The sequence below is a fragment of the Protopterus annectens genome, chromosome 13.part0 (assembly GCF_019279795.1).
Source record: "Protopterus annectens isolate FY-2018-M chromosome 13.part0, PAN1.0, whole genome shotgun sequence".
Classification (NCBI taxonomy): domain Eukaryota; kingdom Metazoa; phylum Chordata; order Ceratodontiformes; family Protopteridae; genus Protopterus; species Protopterus annectens.
Genome location: NC_056747.1, coordinates 1,322,777,199 through 1,322,803,050, shown reverse-complemented (window position 1 = coordinate 1,322,803,050; position 25,852 = coordinate 1,322,777,199). Strand labels below are relative to the sequence as shown.

Genomic DNA, 25,852 nt, shown 5'->3' with positions numbered 1-25,852 from the left:
CTTCTGGAGTCATTCAAATGGGATCCAGTGTCTGTCAGCCTGGGACGACATGCTCGACAAGCCGCGTTGCTTCGCAAGAGACTGCTTGCACCTGTCACCCCTAGGCTTTCGAATACTGGCCAAGGCTCTGCCCCCATAGTGCCTTTTTTAGGCAAGGCTCAAAAGTCAAACCCACCTCCGTAAACAGCACAATTAACAAAAAACTGAGGGTTATGCTACTCAATGCCAGGAGTTTAAATCTCAAAATGCACGCGCTCGAAGCACTCCTCAGTATGGAGAACGTCGACATCTGTACAGTAACTGAAACCTGGTTCAAGGCTCCAGAAAGCACCCCAGCACTACCGGGCTACAACTCATGCCACACGTTTCGGCCACAGAACATGGACCAAAACACAAAAGGAGGGGGTTTATCCATATTCATCAAGGATACCTACACCTCCAGGTTAGTGGCACAGCAGGATACCTCTGAGATCATCCATGTGCAACTAACATTGGGCAAATCTGCAATGCAAATTGTGGCCTGCTGTTACAGATCACCCTCCATGACCCAGGACCAGCACTCCACCTTTCTGGAGACACTGGAAAACGAAGGTTCTACAAAACACCCTGATACTGGGCGATTTCAATTACCCTACCATTCACTGGGAAAACTACTCTAGTACAAATTCCCAAGCCCAGCGCTTCCTGGAATTCATCAACGCAAACGCCCTGGATCAGCTGGTAAACTCCCCTACCAGAGGTGAAAACATATTGGACCTGGTCATCATCAACATGGGCAACAGGTGTTCCACACCGGAGGTCAACCAGTCACTGGTTAGATCAGACCATAAACTAATCATTCTGGATGCCCACACCCCACCACCGCCCCAAACTAAGGAAGCCAAAGTAAAAAACTTTTCTAAAGCAAACTTCACCCTACTTAAGACAGAGGTGGTAAGTTTCACAGCCCCCACGCTAAAGGATAACACTGCCCAAGATGCAGAAACCTTTACAAATGCACTCTATGAGCACCTACAAGGATGCATGGATCGTGCCATCCCTAGCAAAACCAAGACCCACTCCTCTAAGAGAAGGAAACCAGTTTGATGGACCCCCTGCAACTAACAGGCTATACAATAGGAGGAGTAAACTAGTTCAGAAAAAAAAAGCAAATCCCAAGAAGGAAAGACATCCCTGATCAGTATCAGTAAGAAACTGAGGTCCCTCATGAAATCATCCAAGGCTAACTTAGAAAGAAAAATAGCCAAGGATTCAAAAGATAACCACAAAGCCTTCTTTAGCTAATGTTAAGAATCTAAGTGGCAACTTGCAGATATGCACTGAACTAGTGCAAAATAGCACAAAATATACTGAACCTACTGATATTGCCAACATCCTGGCAGACGGACTCAACTTCACCCTCCCCTCTCACCTCCAAAAGGGCCCACAACAATACCGGAAAAGTGTAGTGTCCCAAAAATCACAGACGTACAGGTGAAAACAGCCCTTTCAAGTGCCAAAAACACAGCGTCAATGAGACCAGATGGTGTCCCAGGCTGCATCTTGCACGAACTACAGAACGAACTAACCCACAACCTAAACACGCTGTTCAACCTCAGCCTCTCCACAGGCTACATGCCCACAGAATGGCACACAACAATGGTTATTCCTCTCCACAAAGGAGGGGCCACAACTGACCCTGGTAACTATCGCCCCATAAGTCTGACTAGCCTGGTCTGCAAGCCTATGGAGCGCATCATCATGGAACTCATTAACAAAGACATTGGGAACCTCCAAACACTTGACCCGACCCAGTTCGGCTTTGTTAAGGGCAGATCATGCCTACTAAACCTGGCTGACTTCTTCGAGACAGTCACCAAGGCCACAGACGAGAGAAAGGTGGTTCACACAACCTACCTTGACCTCGCCAAGGCTTTCAACACCATTCCCCACTCTGGTATTACACAGAAACTCACCAGCCTGAACATAAACCTCTATGTCACGAGATGGGTTGCCAACTGGCTTACAGACAGAACTCACACAGTAAGAATAGCGGGCTCCAGGTCCCACTCTAAACCAGCCACAAGTGGTGTCCCGCAAGGCTCAGTCCTGGGACCCCTACTGTTCGGCATATACTTCTCAGAGAAGTACAGGCAAACACAGGAGGACTATGGCTAACCAAGTTCACCGATTACTGCAAACTGGGAGCCATAATTGACTCTCCGGCTGACACAGACATCCTCCAAAAGGGCCTTACTGAGACAGACACCTGGTGTCAAAGTCATAGCCTCAAGCTAAATGCCAAAAAATGCATAGTCACCCCACTTGGAAAAAACAAAACACCCACAAATTACCACATAGGTGGCAGCCCCATTAATACAGAAGAGGTAATAAGAGATCTGGGGACCCAGGTAGATAGTAATCTCTCCTTTGACAATCATTTTGCCAAAGTAGTTAGGAAATCCTATGTGGCCCATCTAAAGGGTTCGCATCTAGAAATAAAGAGGTTATAGTGCCCCTCTACTCGTCACTCAGACCCATCATAGAGTACAATGCCCCATTTGGAATGTACCTCACAAGACACTTCCAACAGCTGGAAAGACCACAAAAGTACCTCACCAAGAGGATAACTGGTCTCAAACATATGTCCTATGCAGCCCGACTGAAAAAACTCTGGCTTTACTCAGTGTCATATCGCTTACTCAGAGGTGATCTCTGCCTGACTTACAAAGCTATGTCCAACTCAGAATTGATGGACATGCTCCACCTAAAGAGATCCAAGTCACTGCGAGCCATGCGCTCTAGTGAGTTAAACCTCGCCACAACAATAAATAGAACATGCTTGAGGGATAGATTCCTGTCACAGACTCCCCATGCTTTGTAACAAAAATCCAAATTACATCAGGCAGAGCCCCTCACTAACACTCAAGAGAAACCTTGACAAGTGGATGGGTAACAGAAAATACACCCCTGGAATCACTTAATTGGCTCTGCATGACAGAGGATCAGTTAATTAATCAATGGGGCGGTGAATGCAGACACACTCTGGCTAGGCTTATAAATGCCCTCGGGCAGATAGCCTAGTACCTACCTACGAACCTGTGTGTGTGTGTCTATATAGAGATTACATACATATATATATATATATATATATATATATATATATATATATATATATATATAGATATATATATATATATATATATATATAGATATATAGATATATAGATATATATATATAGATATATATAGATATATAGACACAGACACACACACAGACACAGCTTTGAGTTACTGATAACTTGTGCATTTGCACTGGTTGATGCTGTTAATCAACTAATCCTATTAATGGAAGAGTATGCATGCAGAGGAACAGTATAAAATCACTCTGAATATGTACACAGCCTTTGAATCAATAGCAAAGAATGAACAGACTACTTAACTAGAAAGAAATTTCACTCCTTCTGCCAAAGCACCAAAAATGAGAGGAGAAAAATTTGCGAGAGTACACACACGCAAATGTGTGGCCCTTAACGAAGTTCCTTTGTTTTCTTAGAGCGAAAAGTTCCATGGACTGAGAAATACTGAATGAATAGAGCACAGGAAAGGAATGTTTTGGTTGAAGACTCCTTGCAGTTTGGAGGTGAATTAACTGCTTTCATTAATGTATTTATGCACTGAGTGCTTTCTGCTGTGTATGCACTACACAAAGGCACTCATAAGCTTGCTAAAAAATTGCTGTGAAATTGTTTTCTATGTATGCGTGTTTGAGGTACACTGAAATGCTCAAACAGCAGCAGCAGCCCAACACATCAAAATCAGTTCTACAATCTCTTTGCTACACAGGACTGGTAGGATTGCAACTCTACATTTTAACAAACATTAACTCTTACCGTATTTTTAAAACAAACTTGCACAAAAAAATGTTCTTCTGTTTCACAACAGCTCTGCCGCTCTCAGCTTGCAGATGCCTATTCCGGCTCCACCTCATTCCAGTCCCACTTGTTCGCCCAAATCACCAAACTAAGACAGACAAATAAAAAAATAAGCAGTTGTTAAAACTAAAAAAAATACACAAATTAATTCCGAAAACAAAAGCTTGAACCAGTTCATAATATAATCAGAAAAACTAAGTCTACCTTATCAAATGCCAATTAGCATATACAGTTTAAATAAAACAGTTGATGACTTCCAATTGCAAACAGCCACTCTTTCCCCAAAAGGAGGGAATGACTTCAAGTGGTTCTGGCATTTCTCCAAGGACAACTCATGCCACACTGACTTAAACTGCATCCTACACCTGCAACTACAGTTCTAGTGCCTACACCAACCCACACATCGACAAGAATATTGTGCATGCGTATACTTGCATCTAGCCACACTAAAGCCACTCTGCCCCATTTTCTTTTGGGGGCTGCACATAGCTAAAGGACAGTCACGTCTCAAGCTTTGGCGGCTACAGTGTACATCACTACCAGTTAATTTTAATGCAAAAATATTCCTGAAAGTATTCTTTACAGGGAAACACAGCTGCCAAAGAATAAATTTGTTAGAATATCTACTGGTTATCCCTCCACACCAAACCGCTTTCAGACTTCTAAATTAGAAGCACTGCAAAATTACATCACTTCTTAATTCTGAGTACAGCTATACAAGTGTCATGAAAAAGTACAGTTGTGTACACTTACCATAAATGTAGATGCTAGACTGTATTCACTACTGCAGTCATTACATTTGGGTAATCTGCTTGCAGGTTGCCCTCAGGTCGACCTGATTAACAAAGTCCTGCATTGGTTGCTGTTCCTTTTTCCATGACGTCAGGTCGTCAGGGGTATAAAACATGCAGCTGACACCATTACATCAGTTTTTCTTGCCCCAGATGTCAGGTGCCCCCCACATGGGAAGCAATTAAACATAAAAACACAAAGGTATACCTCCAACAAAAAAGCAAATACACCAAAAAGGCTTTTAAGCATAGTAAAGGAAAGTATAGGTACAGCCGAAAGAAGTTAGGAGGGAGGGTAACCAGGACTGCAACAGTGAATACACTTGAACATCTACATTTTTGTTAAGTGTAAACAACTGTACTACGTTTTTCGTGTTTCACTGTTGCAGTCATTACATCTGGGCAGATTCCCAAAGCTACGGTTGGGAGGAGGAGTTTAGATAGCATTAGGGCCAGCTATAAGGCCCTGCAAGACTGCAGTGGCAAAGCCAGCTCTGGATTTATAGAAAATTGGCAAATGATAATGCTTGGTGAAAGTATGCAGAGAACTCCATGTAGCAGCTTCTAGGATGCCCCTGGTAGGAACGCCTCTGAGAAAGGCTGAAGAAGTAGATGCAGCCCTGGTGGAGTGAGGTCTGATCCCCTGGGGGATCGGTTTTCCATGGTGCTTACAAAAGAAATGAATGCAAAGACTTATCCATTTAAAATGGTTAGTTTTGAAATAGCCTTCCCCTCTGCCCTTGCAGCAAATGCTACCAGCAGTTGTTCAGATTTTCTTTGAGGTTTAGTCCTGTCCAAGTAGAATCTAAGTTGTCTGTGCACATCCAAGGAATGCAGTATCCGTTCCCCTTTGTTCTGTGGATTGGGAAAGAAGGCTGGCAAATGAATGGACTGATTAAGAGCCACACTGGATACCACCTTGGGCATGAAGGATGGATTGGTTCCGAGTGACACCCTGTCCGCATGGAAGATGAAGAAAGGCTCCACTGCCATAAGGGCCTGTAATTCAGATACCCTTCTAGCTGAAGTGATAGCTAAAAGGAAAGCTGTTTTCCAAGAAAGAAATTTTAAGTCTGCAGTAGCAGCTGGCTCGAAAGGAGGTAGAGTGACTCTCTCAAATACAAAGTTAAGGTCCGATTTTAATGGAGGGAAAAAAAAAAAAAAAAAGACAGGCCCTTGTGAAGCATCTCAGTTAAAGTATTGTAAAATCTGATGTAAATTCGGCACTGCTGTGCTCATCCCTGGAGACTGGTTCCAGGCACAGAATCTTTTCCATTTTTCAGCACAAGATTTTCTAGTACTAGGCCTCCTTGCCTCTAAGATGACATCCATCACAGGTTTGCTGAGGGATGGTAAGGGAAAGTTTAAGCAAGTAGCCATGCTGCAATGTTCAGTGTTGGAAGCTGAGGGTGCAGAATCTGGTTCTCCTGCTGAGAGAGCAGGGAAGGAGTCTGAGGCAGGTGCCATGGAGATATCAGTGACACACTGCACAGGAGGGGGTACCACTGTTGGTGCGGCCAGTCTGAAGCAATCAAAATCATCCTTGTTTGTCCCGTTTGACTTTTAGTAGTACTTTGGAGAGCAGAGGCAGCGGGGGAAAAAGGCACAGACTGATGGGTTTTTCCAGCTGAAGGACAAAACATCCACTTTCCAGGCTTGTTTGTGGGGAGTCCTTGTGCAAATCTGTCCAATTGGTAGTTCCGGGGGGAGACTAGCAGGTCTAGATCTGGGCTCCCCCATTCGCTTGTCAACATGTTGAAAATCCTTGGTTCCAGTTTCCACTCATGTGGGTCCCATGAGGTTTCTGCTTAGTCCGTCTGCCAGTGTATTTAATTTTCCTGGCAGGAATTGAGCTTAAAGGTGGCACTTGGTAGCTCAAGGCTGTGTTCCACAATGCCATGGCTAGTCTGCAGAAGGGGTAAGAATGTGTACCCCCCCTGCTTGTTTATATACCACATAACCATGGTGTTGTCCATCTTTAACACTAGTTGTCCTGGAAGAATGTCTTCCTTAAAGGCTGTCAGAGCATTCTGTACCACTAACATTTCTTTCTGATTGATATGCAGGTGCATTTGACTTGAGTTCAATTTGCCCCAAATGCACTTGCCTGTCAGGTGAGCCCCCCCCCATGCATAAGTCAGATGCATCTGTTAGGGTTTGGGCAGCAGGGGGTGGTGTGTGGCCTCTGTCCACCAAAGGAACTCTAGGCATAGGCAAGGAATAATAGGAATCATAGTTTCTAGGCTGTGAGAATGTTGACTCCATAGGATTTTTAGATACCACTGTAGTTTCCTCATATGCAGTCTTGCATACAGAATTAGAAGAATGCAGGAGGCCATGAACCCCAAGGATTGCAGTATTTGTCTTGCAGATAACAGGGTTTTTGTGGCCGCTTGTTTGAAGTAGGTTGTCAAATGAATTTGCTTTTCTGGCGTGAGGTAAGCCATCTGGGAAGTTGTATTCAAACTTGCTCCCAGGAATGTAATTTGTTGACAGGGTACCACTTGTGACTTTTCGTTTATGGTGTACCACAGACAAATTAGTACCCTTTTTACAAAGGCCAGATGATTCAAATGTATGTCCTAGCTTTCTGCCTGAATTAGACGATCGTCCAGGTATGGGTATATTTGAATATTTCTTTGCCTGCAAAATGCAATAACTGGAGCTAGGCACTTTGTGAATACCTTGGGCGCAGTAGATAAGCCAAAGGGCAGTGCAGAGAACTGATGGTGTGTGTAACCTGCTTTGAAGTGTAGGCATCTTCTGCAAGATTCCCTGACTGGGATGTGCAGGTATGCTTCTTTCAAATCTAATGTTGCCAACCAGGCGTCTTTGCCTAGCATAGGAAGTAATTGGTGAAGAGTAAGCTTCTTGAATTTTGAATCTCCAGAAAGGTGTTTAGAGTAAACAGGTCCAGGATAAGATGCCATGATTTGTCTTTTCTGGGTACCAGGAAAAGTCTCGAGTAGAAACCATGTCCCTTTTCCTCTTCTGGTACCAGCTGAATAGCCCCCATGCTTGAGAGAAAGTACTTGTTTTTGAGCCTCTGCCCACTGATTTGGGGGTAGGTCCGGCCACCCACTTGGCGTTGGCAACATGTGGAAGTGAAATCTGTATCCCTGGGACACTATTTAAAACCCATCTGCCCTAGGTAATGAGTTCCCAGTTCTTTGCATGAAGAGCAATCTTTCCCCCCAAAGGGGCAGTCAGAAGAGAAGGGCTTGGAAATTTTAAAAGGAAGTCATTGAGACAGTTTACCATAGGGGAAAGTCTTGTTATTCCCAGACTTGGAAGTGGAGGCGTCATTGAGACAGTTTACCATAGGGGAAAGTCTTGTTATTCCCAGACTTGGAAGTGGAGGCCCCCCACTGCTTAGTTCTGCGAGTCCCCTGGGACTGAAACCTGGGGTTTATGCTGTGTCTGGGGTTGGCTTGAGAAGACCTGGAAGGGCCTGGAAAGGACCAGTTCTTAGAGGGCCAGTGCCTACTAAATCTAGGAGGCTGAACTTGTAAAAAAAAAATCTTTAACAGTTTGCATAGATTTAGCTTTATATTCCATATTTTTAAGAACTTCTTCAGCCTTGCCAAATAGGCGGTCCCGATTTAAAGGAGCATCCAACAATTTAGCTTTAAGAAGATCAGGCAAAGATTGCTCCTTAAGCCAAGCATGCCTTCTAAGCACAGACCCAGTAACAGCAGCCCTGCAAGAGGCCTCTAAAGAATCAAAACCACATTGCAAAGTATGTTTTCCAACTTGTTCACAGAACGCATTAAATCCTGCAAATCTTTATTTTCCACACAGTCAGGAATCAACATCATTTTCTGTTTAAGCAGTCCAATAACATGTCGCTGATATTTTAACATATGAAATTAAAGCTCTAATGGCCAAGGTTGCTGAAGCATAAACCTTTTTACCCCATCTATCCAGCACCCTGGAAACGCTATCAGAAGGGGTAGGATTTTTAGCAGTAGAAGCCTTAATATGCCCTTGGGGCCCTGCAAAATAATCTCTGGATCTGCAAAAGGATTTTTGAAAAGGAACTTGTGGGACTCTGGGACCCTGTAGAATCTGTCAGGTTTACTGGGAGCAGGAGGCAGGGAATCAGGGGCCAAACTGGATTCCGAGAAAGCATCAACAACAATGTCTAGTACAGGAGGAGTAGCCAAAGGCCTATGCTGAGGTAGGAGAAGGAAATCCCCAAATCTTTTTTTGAAGAACATTCCTGGCTTTCCCAGTGAAAATGCTCCCGAGTATGTAAGGTTTCCCCAAAAGAAAAATCCTCAGGAGGGGAACAGAGGGAAGATTCTGCATCAGAATCCTCATAAGTAGGCAAGGACAAATCCTGGTTATCAGAAGAGTCAGAAAAAACAGAATCCTAATCAGAAGATTCATAATCAAGCTCAGCCCTAGGTCTCTTAAAAGGGGGGGGGGGGTTATCCCTGATTAGAGTTATTAGATCTTCAGCCATTTTTATCGTGTGTGTTTTAGGCATAGGGGCCTGAGCATGTGGCCTGGGCGTCAGTTTTTTAGACATAGATTGAGATTGTGGCCTTAGTAATGAAGGAGGCATCGATTTAATATGCAAGCCCATAGGCCTGAATACACCCTCAGAAACCGGCGCCTGCACTGTGGCTCTGGACCCATCCAAGGTAGAAACATCTGCGAGTTCCATAGTTTAAGTACATCGCGGCATACCAGACTCAGAATGGGTCTCAGTAGAGGCCTGCGAATCAGAAGTAGCTGGTATCAGGGGCTGTGAAAGTGCCTCACTGAGTACCGGCGAACGGCGACTGGCTTAGGAGAAGCGTCGCCGGCAGTTTTGGACTTCGGTGGCCTGTCTCTGGCTTTATCTTTGCGTTTTTTCAGAATCTCGGTAGTCTGATGGCTAACCGACGACATTTCTGGATAATTAAACAAAGAACCGAAATATTTAGAGGCAAAAATATACAGACGATGGATAGTGCGCTGATTAAATAAAGCACAAAGCAGACAGCAAGGTACATCGTGGTCAGGGCCTAGGCAAAGAATACAGTACGAATGAAAATCTTTATGAGGTATTTGCTTTCCACAAGTAATGCAATTATTAACTTTTACTGACATCTGTAAGGAGCAAGAAAAAAAGTTCCCCCAACGGGATACTTAGCTTTTAGTTGAAGACTTTGGTTCTGACACTCGAAAATGAAAATTTCAGGAGTTGGCCAACCAGCACTTGCTAACTGCTTCTGCTTCGAGCACTGCACGGCAAGAAAGACTAATGTAATGGCATCGGCTGCATGTTTTATACCCCTGACGTCATGGAAGAAGGGACAGCAACCGATGCAGGACCCAAGACTTTGTTAATCAGGGCAACCTGCAAGCAGATTACCCAAATGTAAATGACAAACAGTGAAACAAGATGCAAGCAGATTACCCAAATGTAAATGACAAACAGTGAAACAAGATCATCATCTTATAGGTTCATAGGTTGGTACTAGGCTATTGGCCCTAGGGCCTATACAAGCCTAGCCATAACACTTCCCTGGCTATTTCTTCCCACACTATTTACTTCCCTGGACCCCTGTCTAGCAGGGAGACTGACGTGATCCTCGATCTGTTTTTTTCATTAAACATTTGTATCGTGAATACCCTGACTTATAACATCTGGACATCTCATCTGCACGCACATAGTAACTTGTGAATTGTGTCTAAAAATAAAGTACATGGCTATAACTTTGTAAATCACTCCACCTGTAGAAAGACCAAGCACAGTACTGTTATGCGCAGCATGCCCAGACAGTAAAGCTACTCAGGCCTGTTCCTGACTTTGCCTGTCTGTGGAAATGCATACCTTGTTTTCCAGTAAGAACTTTATAGAATAAGCCCAGGTATTTTACTTAGTGTTAGGATAGTAAAGTAACATTTGCTCACTTCAGAGCTACTCTCGGTTTCCTAATCTGAAGATGTTAGTGAAATTAAATGCTAGCAGGACACTATATTAAGTTCTCTCTCCAAACGGTACTTTGCAAAATGGAAGCAAAAATAATATAACCATTATCATAACGAGTGTAGTGACACTCTACAGAAACCCAGGACATATTATGAACTGGACGCAAGTTTCATAAACATCTGGAAATAAAGGGCTACTATATGACAATCGGGTTACAGCACATTTCCTCGGAAAATGTGGTCCCTCAATTCTATCATGCTACAAAAGAATGATCACAAACTACCGTCTATGCACACATCCTCAGATGTCTAATTGGTACATGCATCAGCAAGTGCAGTAGTGGCTTGAAAGCTGAAAAGATTCCAAAAGATAAGCAAATGTAGCCAACAGCTAACACATCTTCACAAACCCCCAAAACTAAAAATGAACCACACAAATGCAATGAGCTCCTGCCCCATCACCAGCCTGCAAGAAAATAGAGCAATTTTACACTGAATATGAAGACAAAGAAGAGCACTGTTATAAAATTAAAAAATAATAATTAAATGCGACAAACAATGCTGCAGGGGAGCCCAGGTGTGTACCGTATCACTGCATCAAATCTGAGAGGATGTCTCAGATGCCAAATGAGCTTTTATGGCAAATTACTACTATTACACAATTGTGCTGGTTAGTAAATACTGTTCACACAGCCAGTGAGGCTTACCCGTGTCAAGACAGCTCCTGGTAATCAAACCTAAATCAACTCTACAACAGGTGTGTTGGTGTGTGTGTGTGTGTGTGTGTGTGTGTGTGTGTGTGTGTGTGTGTGTGTAGGTCCTTGCAAGGCTATGCAGAGTAACACAACTGTTCCTAACTTTGTCTGTCTGTGAAAGGCATACATTAACACTCCCCAAACTAATGTTTAAAACTGGTGAAAGTCTGCATCTTTTTATAACATTTTCCATATGAAAGTCCTAATACTGTACCTTTCATTGACTACAAAGAAGACTCCTGTTCTAAATGGAGAACGTGGGAGAGTCCAGTGCTGAGAGCTTACCCCCCGCATCAGTTCTCCAAATGTTAAACCGGTACTACACACCATTATAGCTGCAGTCAAAGGTATAAGGCAGTTTCAAATCAATGACTAAGCCAAAGACAGTTCTACCACTAAAACGACCAACAAGGGAGGAACACCACAAGGTGCATCTCGACAGCTCTGAGTGATACATCAATCAGGAAAGATGGCACCAAGCCAAATGGACCAATGAAAGCTTTTGCAAAACATGAATGGGGCCAATGATCAGGAGTATGGGATGATTACAAATGCATTAATTTGTCAGAGCAGGCATTAGCAAAAGACACAATCTCAAGTTTCACAGAGACTCTCTCATAAAATACAAGATCACAACTGTGCCTCTTAAAAGTATCGTCAACTTATGGTCAGATTTTTAAGCATCAACATCCTAAAAGCAACATACAGCACAGTCAATTATCCGAATGCAGCTTTCCAAAGTTTTTGGGTAGGAAAAAGTCAAAGAAGATGTAAATGTTACACATCCTCTTGTGCGTGTTTTTGAGCTTGTACTGCAATAATATACTGCACCGTTTTGCACTTAAAGTAAATTTGTTTTATTTTTCTTGTTTAAATGTTAACCTAAAACAATTTTTGTAAGTTTTATCTGGTTCAAATATATGTTTGATTATCCGAACTACCCTACGTCCCAATTAGTTCTGATAACCGACTTTCTACAGTAGAAGAAATATTAGCCATTAAAATTTAAGAGACATATACCTACTGTTTAAAGTTTGACTGTATTACTAGAAAGATGTTTATGCCATGAAACTATGTACACAACTGGGCTGACTAAACCTGGGTAAAAACCAGTGTCCAGTGCTGGTAGCAAACATTTATCAGCTGTGCACATACTACATTTTAAATAAGGAGAGTCAGTCATAGTATAACATTTGATAACATTGCTAATTATGGCATCAGCTAAGACAGCACAGTAGACATTCTGTTAAATGAACTGCAAAGTTAAGTTTATGGTCTTAAATGGTGGCAATGACCTGAAGGGACTGCTTAAATCAGGCAATATGCTGCAACTAAAAAGTTGCATTAAAGTAGCATGCATTCATGCAGATAAACATCCCATTACACAGCAAGAAATATAAACTGTACTCTGAAAACTAGTTCTACCTGTTGCTGTAGTACTCAATTTACAATACATTTGTTTCCGGTTGTAACGATTTCTGGAAGCAATGCAAAAGTAGCCCTATTAATACACTTCCTTATCAATGTGGGAAGAGAAAGCACTAACCACCAGTCTCAAATGTACAAATCTAAAAGTCAGGGCATCAGTACGACTATGCCAAATAGCCTGCATGAATATAGCCAATTAAAAAACGTGCTTACACAAAATACTGCAGCCTGACTGAAAAGTGCTGCAAAGCAGAAGGAAGAAGCGACTTGCAGAGCTGAAGGGAAAAAAAAAAAAAGGTGAAACTCACTGAAGGGATGTATTATGAGAAAATGAAGTTAGGAAGTAAAAAAGGTGCTCAACTTAAGCACAGCTGTAATATGAAACCCCGCATATTAATGCTAAGCAGCAGGAGAGTGCCAAGAATTAAAACATTTCCAGACAGAGGATAAGGCTGTTGGTCCAGATGACATACCTGTGGAAGCATGGAGGTGTTTAGGTGAAATCGCAGTGGAGTTTTTAACTAGATAGTTTAATGAAATCTTGGAAAGTGAGAGGATGCCTGAGGAATGGAGAAAAAAAGTGTTTTGGTACCGATTTTTTAAGAATAAGGGTGATGTGCAGAGCTGTAGTAACTACAGAGGGATTAAATTGATCAGTCACAGCATGAAGTTATGGAAAAGAGTAGTGGAAGCTAAGTTAAGAAGGGAGGTGAAGATTAGTGATCAGCAGTATAGTTTCATGCCAGGAAAGAGCACTACAGATACGATGTTTGCTCTGAGAGTGTTGATGGAGAAGTACAGAGAAGGTCAGGAGGAGTTGCAATGTGTCTTTGTGGACTTAAGAGAAAGCATATGACAGGGTGCCTAGAGAGGAGTTGTGGTATTGTATGAGGAAGTCGGGAGTGTCAGAGAAGTATGTAAGAGTGGTACAGGATATGTACGAGGGTAGTGTGACGCTCAGCAGTGGGAGTGACTGATGCATTTAAGGTGGAGGTGGGATTACATCAAGGATCATCTCGGAGCCCTTTCTTATTTGCAATGGTGATGGACAGATTGACAGATGAGATCAGACAGGAGTCCCCGTGGACTATGATGTTTGCAGATGACATTGTGATCTATAGTGAGAGTAGTGAACAGGTGGAGGAGAACCTGGAGAGGGAATAGAGGTGGCGAAGGTGGAGGAGTTTAAATACTTGGGATCAACAGCTCAGAGTAATGGTGAGTGTGGAAGAGAGAGGTGAAAGAGAGAGTACAGGCAGGATGGAGAGGAGTGTCAGGAGTGATTTGTGACAGACTAGTACCAGTAAGAGAGGGCAGTGAGACCAGCTATGTTATATGGGTTGGAGACGGTGGCATTGACAAAAAGGCAGGAGTCGGAGCTAGACATGGCAGAGTTAAAGAAGTTAAGATTTGCACTGGGTGTGACGAGGGTGGACAGGATTAGGAATAAGAACATTAGAGGGTCAGTCCAGGTTGGAAGGTTTGGAGACAAAGCCAGAGAGGCAGGATTACATTGGTTTGGACAGGTGATGAGAAGGGATGCAGAGTATATTGGGAAAAAGATGCTAAGGATGAAGCTGCCAGGTAACAGGAAAAGAGGAAGGCCTAAATGTGGTGAGAGGACATGCAGGTGGTTGGTGTAACAGAGCAAGATGCAGAGAACAGGAAGAAATGGAAACAGATGATCTGCTGTGGTGACCCCTAACGGGAGCAGCCGAAAGAAGATGACGACACTGACAGAGGATGAAATGGTACACAGGCATAATTCTATAACCACTTCCGAAACTGCATGACAAAAAGAATCAAATACGGGAGGACACTAGGCAAAATGCATATATAAAGCAGAGAAACTACACAAAAATGTGTTCCAAGGTACCCTTTAAAGGGAAGTATTGAGAGAGGGCAGCATTTATTTATCCCTAAACAGAGAAAAAGCAACACAAAGGAATACGAATGCAACATAAAAGGACACAGACAACTGGGCATACAAAGAGGCTAGATAAACCTTGAACACAGCCCCAATGGCATTCCTTGAGCAAAACTACAGGTTCTGTAAGCAAATTAAGAGGGTTCTGTGCACCAGTTACATAAAGAAATGGCGAAAGAAAAATTAAAACAGGGAAGAGAGACAGTGAGTTGACAATACTGGCAGGAGTTATCTTTCTAGAACAGTTAAAACAATGGAGACTCCAGTGTCTGCGCTGGTAGAAGAGGAGGCAGTACCTTTCACCTTATAAACAAATGACCATGAATTCTCCAGGATTAGCCAACCTTCAGGTAAGACTATAACATTTTACAGAAGCACAGCAGGAAGATGATACTTTGAACAAAGAAAAAGTTAAATACAGCTAGTGCAAGATGTTTCTACTGCTCAATTCTCCTTTCAGTTACAAAATGACAGGATTAGTGGAATGTTTTATCCAAGCAATCCCATGCTAAACAGCTGTTGAGGAAAAGTGGCAATGACAGGGATCTGTTAATGCCATACCCATTATCGGACATTATATACAAGTGCTACAATCCTTGACAGGGTTTGAGTTATTATATCACAGGTACCCCTGGGCAGACATTGCCCCAGAAACTTGGGGAAGAGGAGAAAATCAAATCTAAAAGCATCACAGAACACTATACCTGTATACAAACAAGGATAGGCTAAAAGTACTGATGCCCACAGCACAGAAGCATAAAAACAGCCAAAGACAAGGTAATTGGACTGGGATAAGGTTTAAGGTGTTTACCTCACAAACACAAGTATAGGATTTGATTTTCACCCTACAAAGGGAAACTGTCTAGGCTTAAAATAGCCCGCAAGGGCAGTTAGCCTAGCATTTCCTAACAAAGCTATAAAAAGCTGAAGACCAAGTGTTACTTTTGCTCTTCCTCAGTAGAGGAGAAACGTTTGGCTAAATGACAGGATTCAGCCGAGATAAACAAAATGAGGTAATCTCAAGAGCAACGCTGACCAATAAGAAGACAAAACCAGAAGAGATGCACTATATCAGTGTTTCTCCATACAAACATCTGAAGTTAGTTGAGCAGCAGAGACTAGGAACTCTAGCGAAGAAAAAAATGGCCTCTACACCTGCAGTTCAGGTAGATGATGAATTCTCCAAGCCACAAAAAAGAAAAGTGAAATGAGCACTGAAGTGTTTTTCAGAGCTGCCTGGCACACAAACCTATTCAAAACCTTAGTAAAAATATTCCTGGAAAAAAGAAAAAAAAAAAAAAAAAAAAAAGAGACCATTCTTAAGGAAAGGCAGTACAAGAGTAAACATGATCCTGAAGATAAGAGAAGTCAGACAGCGAGTAGTACAGACTCATACTAGTTGTCCCTAAACCGGAGTATCAGATTCTTTTCAAAATGGTAGGGAAGGCAAGGGCCCTGACTTCATTAGACCACACCAAGGAGTACTAGCAAATCTCTCTAGTACTTGTCTGCACAGCTAAAATTTATTTTATTTAAAAATGTAAGTCACCCTCCACTACACAGCAGTTCAAAATAAACAAGAGTTTCAACGTCACTTCCTCTCTACTTATATAAGCAGAAAATTACTTCCGATTGTCATGATTTACAAAAACATTTACATACATTTTATATCGAACACACAAACGAAAGCGCTTAACATTAAAAAGCACGTCCGTGTATGTGTGCCTGTTTCATAGATCGGACTACAGTGCAGGTAAGGAAAAATTCTCTTTTTCCCCACTATAGTGCGATCTCGGAGTGAGAATAATAAAGTAGGGGGCACTGGGGGTGAAGCCCCCCTGCAAAACATAGATTTTTTTTTTTGAACTACACATACAGGGAAGCGCTTTTCGATGTCAAGCGCTTTTGTGTAAGTGTGTTCGATGTTTTGTGATTCGGACATATGCTAGTCAAGCATGTGTCCTAGACATACATACACATCACTATATATATATATATATATATATATATATATATATATATATATATATATATATATATATATATATATATATATACACACACACACACACACACACACACACACACACACTATATATACATATATATATATATATATATAAAACTGCGGTGGTGGTGCTGCGGTAGCGTTGTCGCCTCACAGTAAGACGATGTCTGGTTCGATTCTCAGCTAGAGCGTCTTCTGCGTGGAGACATGCGTGAATGAGAGTACCTTTGTTGAAGGTTGTGTGTCAGGGCTGGTAACTCGGCACGTAAAAAATCAACCAATCATTAGCAGACCGGAGTTCCCCTGTGGCGACCCCTAACCGGGAAATGCCGAAAGACACACACACATATATATATATATATATATATATATATATATATATATATATATATATTCATAGGACTGTATACATATCTGCTGACCTCACCAGTTCCAAACATACTGAAAGGTTTAAAACATGAGGAGAACACGTCAAAAATGACGTCCCTGCTTAGCAGAAGCATATCAGTGTCAAGCGGGAATGGATATCAAATGAGAAGTAGACAAAAATCTGGAAGCAAATGAATGTGCCAAAAATAAAAGAATAAATAGAAGACGACAAGATGGCAAGAAATGCGGAAAAGCCAAATTTAGTTGCAAGTACAGAAAACTCCTGGACCAACTTCTTATCAATCAAGATCTGGCCCAAGAATGGTTAAGGAGAGGTGAATTTAAACCAAAAGATCAAAAGTTAATATGGATGACACAGCATAGTGGGTTGCACACACAGTTTACAAAGTCCGGTGAATATGTGGGAGAAAACAGACAAATGCAGATTCTGTAAAACAGAACTGGAAACAGTTGCACGTCTTGTTGCTGGGTATGCAATATGGATTGCATACTGAAAGGCTTAATGTGGAAAGAGTGCTGCATTGGAGACTGTGTAAACACTGCAATACTGAAATAGCGGAGAAGCATTGAAAATGGCCACAAAGCATTATACAGAATGAAAAATGTTATATCACATGGGATCACCCTTTACAAAAGTCCAATAAAAAGATGCGAGAAAATCAAGATACAATAGTCCCTGAAAGACAGAAGTAGCATTGATCATTGAAATGGCTACACCCACTGGATTACAGCATCCTACATACAGAGATACATAAAGTCATAAAACACTAGGATCTGCAGGCAAATACATACAGAAATACACAAAGTCGTAAAACACCAGGATCTGCAGGCAGATACAAGGGCAATGTGGAAGTAGGATACCCAGATAGTTTCAATAGTAGAATGGAGCAACGGGCCTCAAAAAAAATTTACAATCATACTTAGATATGTTACAGAAACACGGAACTCTGCATGAATTGCAGGAGGAGGCAATTCTGGGCACATTGTGGGTGCTGCAAAGAACACCGTTAGCCAACAAGGACTGAAACAATACTAATTTCACGAACTTTAAATCATACTTTGACTTAGGAATGGGATCTATTCCAGTCATGACTATGCTGAATAAAATTTCAGGAACACCAAGTTTCAGACTTTGAATTATTTGTAAAAGGGAAAGAATGTATTTGCTAAAATTATAAACAAAAACTGCTTCAATTATTTTTTAATGTTGTTAAATAGTGTAGCTAAACAGCATAATAAATTCATGACCCCTGGAGAGATTGTTAGAAGAAAAAAAGACTGTTCTAGATTTGATAATTTTAAGAAGGTAATAATTTTAAGTTATTGATAAAATCCACGGAATAAGCCTTTCAAAGAAACTATCACTACAAGCAGAAAAACTGTGCAACAACCAGTGTACAACAAAAATCCAGGTAATCTTATGAAGAACAAAGGAAAGATGAGAAGCAGATACAAACTGGACTTTGCTAAGGATCTTGGCATCTAGATCTTCTACATATAAAGCGGCTGATGCAATAAAAATAACTGGAATCTATTGCAGATGATGAAATGTTGAAAATGGTATTACCGGAGTACCCAAAATCTGCCTTTAGAAAGGAAGGTAGAACAGACAAGTTAATATATAAAATCTTTCAAAGTTGCACAGCAATGAAGACATAGAAAAGGGACAATTTCAAAGCAGTTTGCATGTTTACGACAGAAGGTGAATCTTGTACAAAAACTTAAATGTCCACTATTGAGGGGGTAATTTATGCAATAATTTGCTGCGGACCCAAAAGTGTATATAGGGGAAACAAAACAAGATGTAAAAGAAAAAATACTGGAACACCTAGGGATGTAAGGTAACAATGTATTGCTAATACAGTAACAAGGCATTAAATTAAAATTGCTTATTTTATGCTAATGCAGTTATAAAAAAAAAAAACACCTCAACACAATAAATGCTCTAAAACAGTGGGTGCTAAAAAAAAAAAAAAAAAAAAAAAAAAACAACTCATCTGAACCTTGAAGTTTTAGTTTATGAAGTAGCTTGTAACGTATACACATGTATACTTGTGTACGCATTTACATCTGTGTGTGTGCATATATATATATATATATATATATATATATATATATATATATATACACACATACATACACACACATTTATAGACATACACAAATAAGTATGCGTATATATATACATACATATACCCATACATACAACACACACACACAGATTTTTTTTATTAACTAGAAACAATTTGTTTATATAATTAAAAGAAAATGACTTCAGAAATTCAGAAGCAAGAAATATTTTTAAATAAAAAAAAGTTCACACACAAGTGTGTTCAGTTATGCTTTAAAAAAGACAAAGCCATGGACAAATAAATAGTATAAAATCCTAACTGAATTAAAAAAAAAAGCCTTTTTACCAAGTGAGAGATTGTTCCAGTGAACATCCTTCATTTTGGGTTGCACGGCTTTCAATGACTCATAAGTCAAAGTCATGCGGACAGTTCTTTGCTGTCTATATGGCTTGAGGACTCTGCTACCATCTGGCCAATTTCCAGGATATACTGGAAGCCTTAAAATATGCAGGATTAACCTGGAATGCTTCTAAAATGAAAGGTGGTAGAATAGAGGAAGTGACCCAGGAAACCCATACCATGTATTTAAACTTACATACATGCACAGAGATTCCTGGATTTTGTAAACACAAACTTCCTGGACAAGATCGTCGATACACCAACCAGAGGTGCAACCATACTGGATCTGGTCCTCACTAATACCGGAGACTGCTGCACGCCCCCTATTGTAATGCCTTGCCTGGCAAGGTCAGACCACAAAATGGTCTCATCTGAAGTAAAAAAAAAAATAAAAATAAAACCTGGACCCCCAGCTAAATCTGGAGAACATTCAGGAACTATTCTAAGGCCAACCTCCTGCTATTGAGTGAGAATCTGGCAAAACTTCAAGCTCCCATAAACCCCAAGAACACTGCTTCCTATGCAGTAGTGTTCACAGAAACCCTGCACAAGCATGCTAATAGCTGCAAAGAGGCAGCTGTACCTACCAGAAAGAAGTACAGAACTCAAAAACACAAGCCACCCTGGTGGAATCACAAAATCAATAGACTGTATAACTGGAGGAAGAAAATCATAGCAAAAATTATGAGGTGTAGCACCCAGCAGGATAAAAGCACTCGCATCAATCTAAAACAACTCAAGGGACAAATAAAGCCTACCAATGCCAAATTTGAGGCAAGTTTGGCCTCCCAGGTCAAGGACAACCACAAAGCATTTTTAGCCATGTCCACAACTTCAAAGGCAATACACAATTGTGTGCAGAGCTCATTGTAAATGAAGGCACCTACACTGAGCCGAAGATGTACCAAACTTCCTGGCTGATAAATTCAGCTCGAACTTTATCCCTCTCTCCCTATCAACCTTCCCTCAGGAAATATAATCAAATATATGTACCAAACTTCCTGGCTGATAAATTCAGCTCGAACTTTATCCCGCTCTCCCTATCAACCTTCCCTCAGGAAATATAATCAAATATAGCCCCCCCCCCACTATCACTAAGGAACAGGTCTTTAATGCTCTAAGACCAAGAAAACTGCACCAACAGGCCCAGTCAAAATCCCAGGATGCCTTCTAAATAGCACGAAACATGACCTATCAGGGCCTCTGGATTTACTATTTAACTACAGCCTCCAAACAGGCTTCGTACCTCACAAATGGAGAAAGGGAACAGTCATCCCTCAGCACAAATGTGGGCAATCTACAGGCACTGAAAACTACAGACCCACTAGTCTTGTATGTAAAGCCATGGAAAGAATTATCATGGAGATAATCAACAGAGATGTAGTAAACCTCTAGACATTGGACCCAACCAAGTTCAGCTTCGTCAAGGGCAGATTATGCCTACTCAACCTGGTGGACTTCTTGGAGAAGGTCAACAAAGCAATGAATGTGGACAAAATTGTTCACACTGCCTACCTTGACCTGGCCAAGGCATTTGACAGAATACCCACTCAGGCAATGGTGACAAACTCAAGAGGTTAGGTACAAACCCTCATGTCACTTGGTGGATAGCAAACTGGCTCACAGACAGGACCCAGTGGAGTCCCTCAGAGATCAGTCCTTGGACTTCTCCTTTTTGGCATTTACTTCTCAGAAGTCAAGGACAATGTCAGTGGTCTCTGGCTGAGTAAATCTGCAGATGACTGCAAATTAGGAGCGGTCACTGAATATCACACTGACACAACTGTTCTCCAGGAGGGGCTGGCACAGAAACAACTGGTGTCAGAACCATGGACTAAAACTAAACGCCAAGAAATGCATAACAGTATCCTTCGGGAAGTCATCCATCCCTGGTAACTATCATATTGACAAAACACACCTTAGAGTTGACCCAGTACTCAGGGACTAGGGACACACAAAGTAATCTAGCCTTTGATCATCATACGTCTGCAATGGTGAATAAATCATTCTAAGTTGCGCAACTTATACACAAAGGTATGAGATCCAAGTCCAAGAAGTGACTGTTCCACTGTATTCAGCATTCATCAGACACATCACGGAGTACAGCTCCCTTTGGTATGTACCTAATCAGGCATATCCAAATATTGGAACGTCACAGAGGTTCCTCACTAAAAGAATACGGGCGTAAGTAAAAAGTCCTATGCAGGCCGCCTCAAGGCCCTATCCCTGTATTCAGTCTCCTACAGGCTTTTGAGGGGAGATCTACGCCTGGCATACAGGGCACTGTCAGACCCCACTCCGATGACCTCATGCATATCCACAAAACAAACCAGAATTACCCATTCTAAAGACACAAACCTTGCCTCTGATATAAATAGGACCTGCAGGTATATACCCCCCCCCCAGGACTACCCAGTCTATGGAACAGGCTCCCCTTCCATGTGAAGCAGGAGTTCTTCCCTAACCCAATTCAAGTGCAACTTGGACAACTGGATGGGAAACCAGAAATTCATCCCTGGTTTGGCACCCATGTCTAATGGACACAGATGACCTGTAAATGGTTCATCTCCAAGGCCCATGCTTACACTTATCAGGGGTATCAGAACTAGTCAGAGATTTGGGACGCATGGCTAGGCTTAAAAAGGCCCTTGTGGTCGTTAGCATAATAAACACATATGAACCTGTGTGTATGGGGCATACGATAGGCAGAAAAATGGTCAATCCCAAGAACAAAAAGTCAGACTCAATAAGAAAGTGGCCTGCATTAGACACCAAAAGGTTTTTTTTTTTTTTTTTTGGGGGGGGGGGGGGACCTAAATATTACTGAAGTTCATATATTGTAACAAGTATTGAAAAAGGGAAAGGTCTCTAAAAGTAAAGTGAATAACGCCTTCAAACATAAAGCTAATTAAAGCAAAGCTGTGCGAGTGCCTCTTGACTTCAGTGCATCCTGTTTGGTATATATGGATACATCAGAGGTGGGCCTGGGGCAGTGTTTTCACAGCTCTGGAATGGGGAAGAGCACCTTTTACATTATGCAAACCAAATAAAGCAGCAACAAAATGAACAACCACCGGATCCTCTCTTTCTTAAGATTTCACATCCATAACCCACAGTGTCTTGCCTTCCCAAACAGCAGGGTGGGTAGCACCAAGTTTTGTGGACCCTTTCATTCAGTGCATTCATTCACGTTCAGTGCAAGACACTGATACGCCTCAATGCACCACAATGGGGGGGGGGGGGGGTGGAATTACTTTAGTGGCAGTGTCAACTGTAACATAGCAGCAAAGCTCAACAATAAACATGGCTACATCAAATCTATGTACTGATGTATGTGTGTATGTTTACAAAAAGAGAACTACTGGACAACTATGTTTCTTGTCCAAATATAGTTAACAGCCAAATAAGTACTGACATAACTTTAAATGAGAATGTTGCTTTAAGCAGGAGAGAGACTAACCTTTTTGTATTGACTGCATCACAGCCGCCTAATGAAACACATACTGCTTTATAAAAGGAGAGCCAAGATACCCAAATTCAGAAAGTGCGTTTACCCTTCTTAGAGGGGTACCTGATGTCCACAGCAGCAGCTATGGCAAAAAGAGACAGCACAATGAATGAAAGTCTGAAGACACCAAGAGAAAGTTAGGGATTGGAGGAGACCTACTAAAACAGACTCAAGTTTTAACACTTTTTATTTTGGGAAGGACCTGCAGAGATGTACTGTTTACAAAAAGGCAAGAATCTGAAACACTTCCTACAATAAACCAAATTATGAAGAATACCTTAAATCTAGTAGAGACATAGGACTGGGTACTGAAACTAAGTCTGAAACTGCGGGAGAACAGCAAATCTCAAACATTGCACTTTTAACTTTAAAATTAAAGCCCCCCCCAAAAAAAAATATGTATAAATTAACTCAGATCTCTACACCCCAGAGAAAAATCAACTATTCCGTGAAATGGCCATCTCAGATATCCATTTTTTTCAGCATTCTCCATGTTTTGAGACTCATGGTTATCAAAAACTGTCAATGTATGCTCAGTGCACAATTCATTTTACTGCTTGTGGAGAGACTTGGTGCTTGTGCGGCCATCAAAGGCTGTCAACAGTGAAGGAGGCTCTCAAGAATGGACATACCAGATTCCATGAATGCACAGCGTGAAGCACTGGGCTGAAAGGGGATAGTTTAAAGGACATACAGCAGCCTCACGCGTGACCTGGGAACAGTGAAGACATCTAGCAGCAAACTGCACAGCATTTTCTGCAGGGGGCAACTGTATGATGTAATCAGTATGCAGGAATGAATAATATTTGTAAAGCTACTCAACTGAATTGTGTTCGTTAACCATGTGTATGATGTTCATCTCATCTGGGCTTCAAAAAGTGTCCTGCCAACTTAAGCATCTATACTACTAGAAAACAAATGGTTACAGAATATCTATTTTTTTTTTATTTCTGCAATAATTATGATAGTTGTGGAATGCTTAATCTAGACTTACCTTTGATATGAAAAAATGAATGTTGTTACTGTTATCCTAGTACAGTATATAAAATTAATATAGTCTTCCAATACACTTGCAAAGGGATATTGGAATACTATTTAAATTGTGTGCGTGTACACACATTGCTACGGCCAAAGAAATACAAGTTAGCATCCATTACCTACACAACAGACCTCCCATGCTACGGCACCTTTATAACTGCAACACAAACCAATTTCTGTAGACAGCCTAGGTATGCACTGCAGATGTCTACGAGTTGCTGAACGTCTTTTGCGATGTTCTCTGCAAGTCTAAAAAAGGCCTTCAAAGCGTTTGCCATCTAACGAGGCAAGACCACAAACTATTCCGGACCACTCAAGTTAGTAAGGACTCAATTTTTCAAATTCCAAGCGTAAAAAAGTGGTCTACCCATAAATCTGCCCAGTTATGAAATTATCTCCTGAGCAGGTGTAGATTTTGCCAGTTTAACAGCCGTAAACAGGTACTTTGTCACCAAGAGATGTTAAAAAGATTACCCCCCAAAAAAGAAAAATTGCTCCAGAGAGATCATTATGGCTACACCAGTAGATCAAAATAAGGCCTTTCCCTTACTAACTTGTAACTTATGGTGAAAAAGATGCACCTCTCCAATTTATCCTTACAGCTCAGCATCTTAACAATTGATTTGCTTAATAAATCTTTGTACCCTTTTTAATCCAATTACTTGGGATATTGTTGGTCTAACCAAAGGATTCAGAGCAAGACCCCATCACTTCTACTAGTGACCACCCGCATAACGTTTTTAAGGTTATAAAAACACTTCTTGACATCATCCAGTAGGTCTAGACCAAAATAAGTTTCCTTGTGATGCACAGATCTTTTCTACAGTCTACCTTTTCTAGGATTGTACTATTTAATACCCAAGGATAGAGTGAGTTAGTCTTGCCATAATGTAGAACCTCTGATTTTTTTTTTTTGTGCACACAAAATTCCTTAGTACACAACCTAGACCAAAGCACCAACAATTTTCCAAATAACATTATATCATACTGATATGAAATATTAGTGACTAATGTTCCGATTTTCCAGTCGTCCACAAATACCCAATGGTGTGAACAATGGCTCTAGATGATTGTCACTGTTGATCTGACACACTGACCTTGTGCAAAAATGGGGAAAAGGCATTGTGGGTGATTAACTATATACTGCAAAACCAGATATGAAAACCCTGAAGCACCAGAGTTAATAAGTTTACCATAAAATGTAAATGTCCCTAACATCTATTCGATACCTTTTCAGCCCACCTACCAACATACCTGTTAACATTTTTTTCAGACACTCAATTTCAAAAACCTGTGGGGGACTGCGACAATTGACTACAGCAAATCCAAATAAAATCATATTCATGGGAAATTTCCACAACTTCCCAAACAGACTGATAAAACAGATTAAAATGCTTTGGAAAGAGAAACTCACAATGAATCCATTCTGGTGCCTATCCATACCAATTTGTTGGATCAGAAATTGTATTGCTTAGTACCTGCTCCAAACAGTTCCCCCAAAATTATTCAGTGAAACCACACCATCCCCTTAAAAAAGGGACCACAGTGGCTCCCTTCCAACATTCTGGTACAAAACAGTTTTTGCCCTCCTGGTGCACAGTAACAACACTTCTGCAGCTCAGCAGTCTCTGAATCGGTCTTATCTGTGTATTCCTCTGTGCAGCAGCCAAGGTCAGTACATATAGAACTTTTGAGTG

The 25,852-nt window shown here is 41.3% G+C and overlaps 1 protein-coding gene across 5 annotated transcripts in view; it reads right to left on the bottom strand.

Annotated features, from left to right (window-relative positions):
• ZNF281 (zinc finger protein 281) overlaps window positions 1-25,852 on the bottom strand; it is an 849,413-nt gene that overhangs the window by 803,316 nt on the left and 20,245 nt on the right. For all 5 annotated transcript variants that reach the window (XM_044055344.1, XM_044055339.1, XM_044055340.1 and 2 more), the window contains exon 2: window positions 3,873-4,002. The gene's annotated coding sequence lies outside the window, so the exon portion shown is untranslated. The remainder of the gene's footprint in view (window positions 1-3,872; window positions 4,003-25,852) is intronic.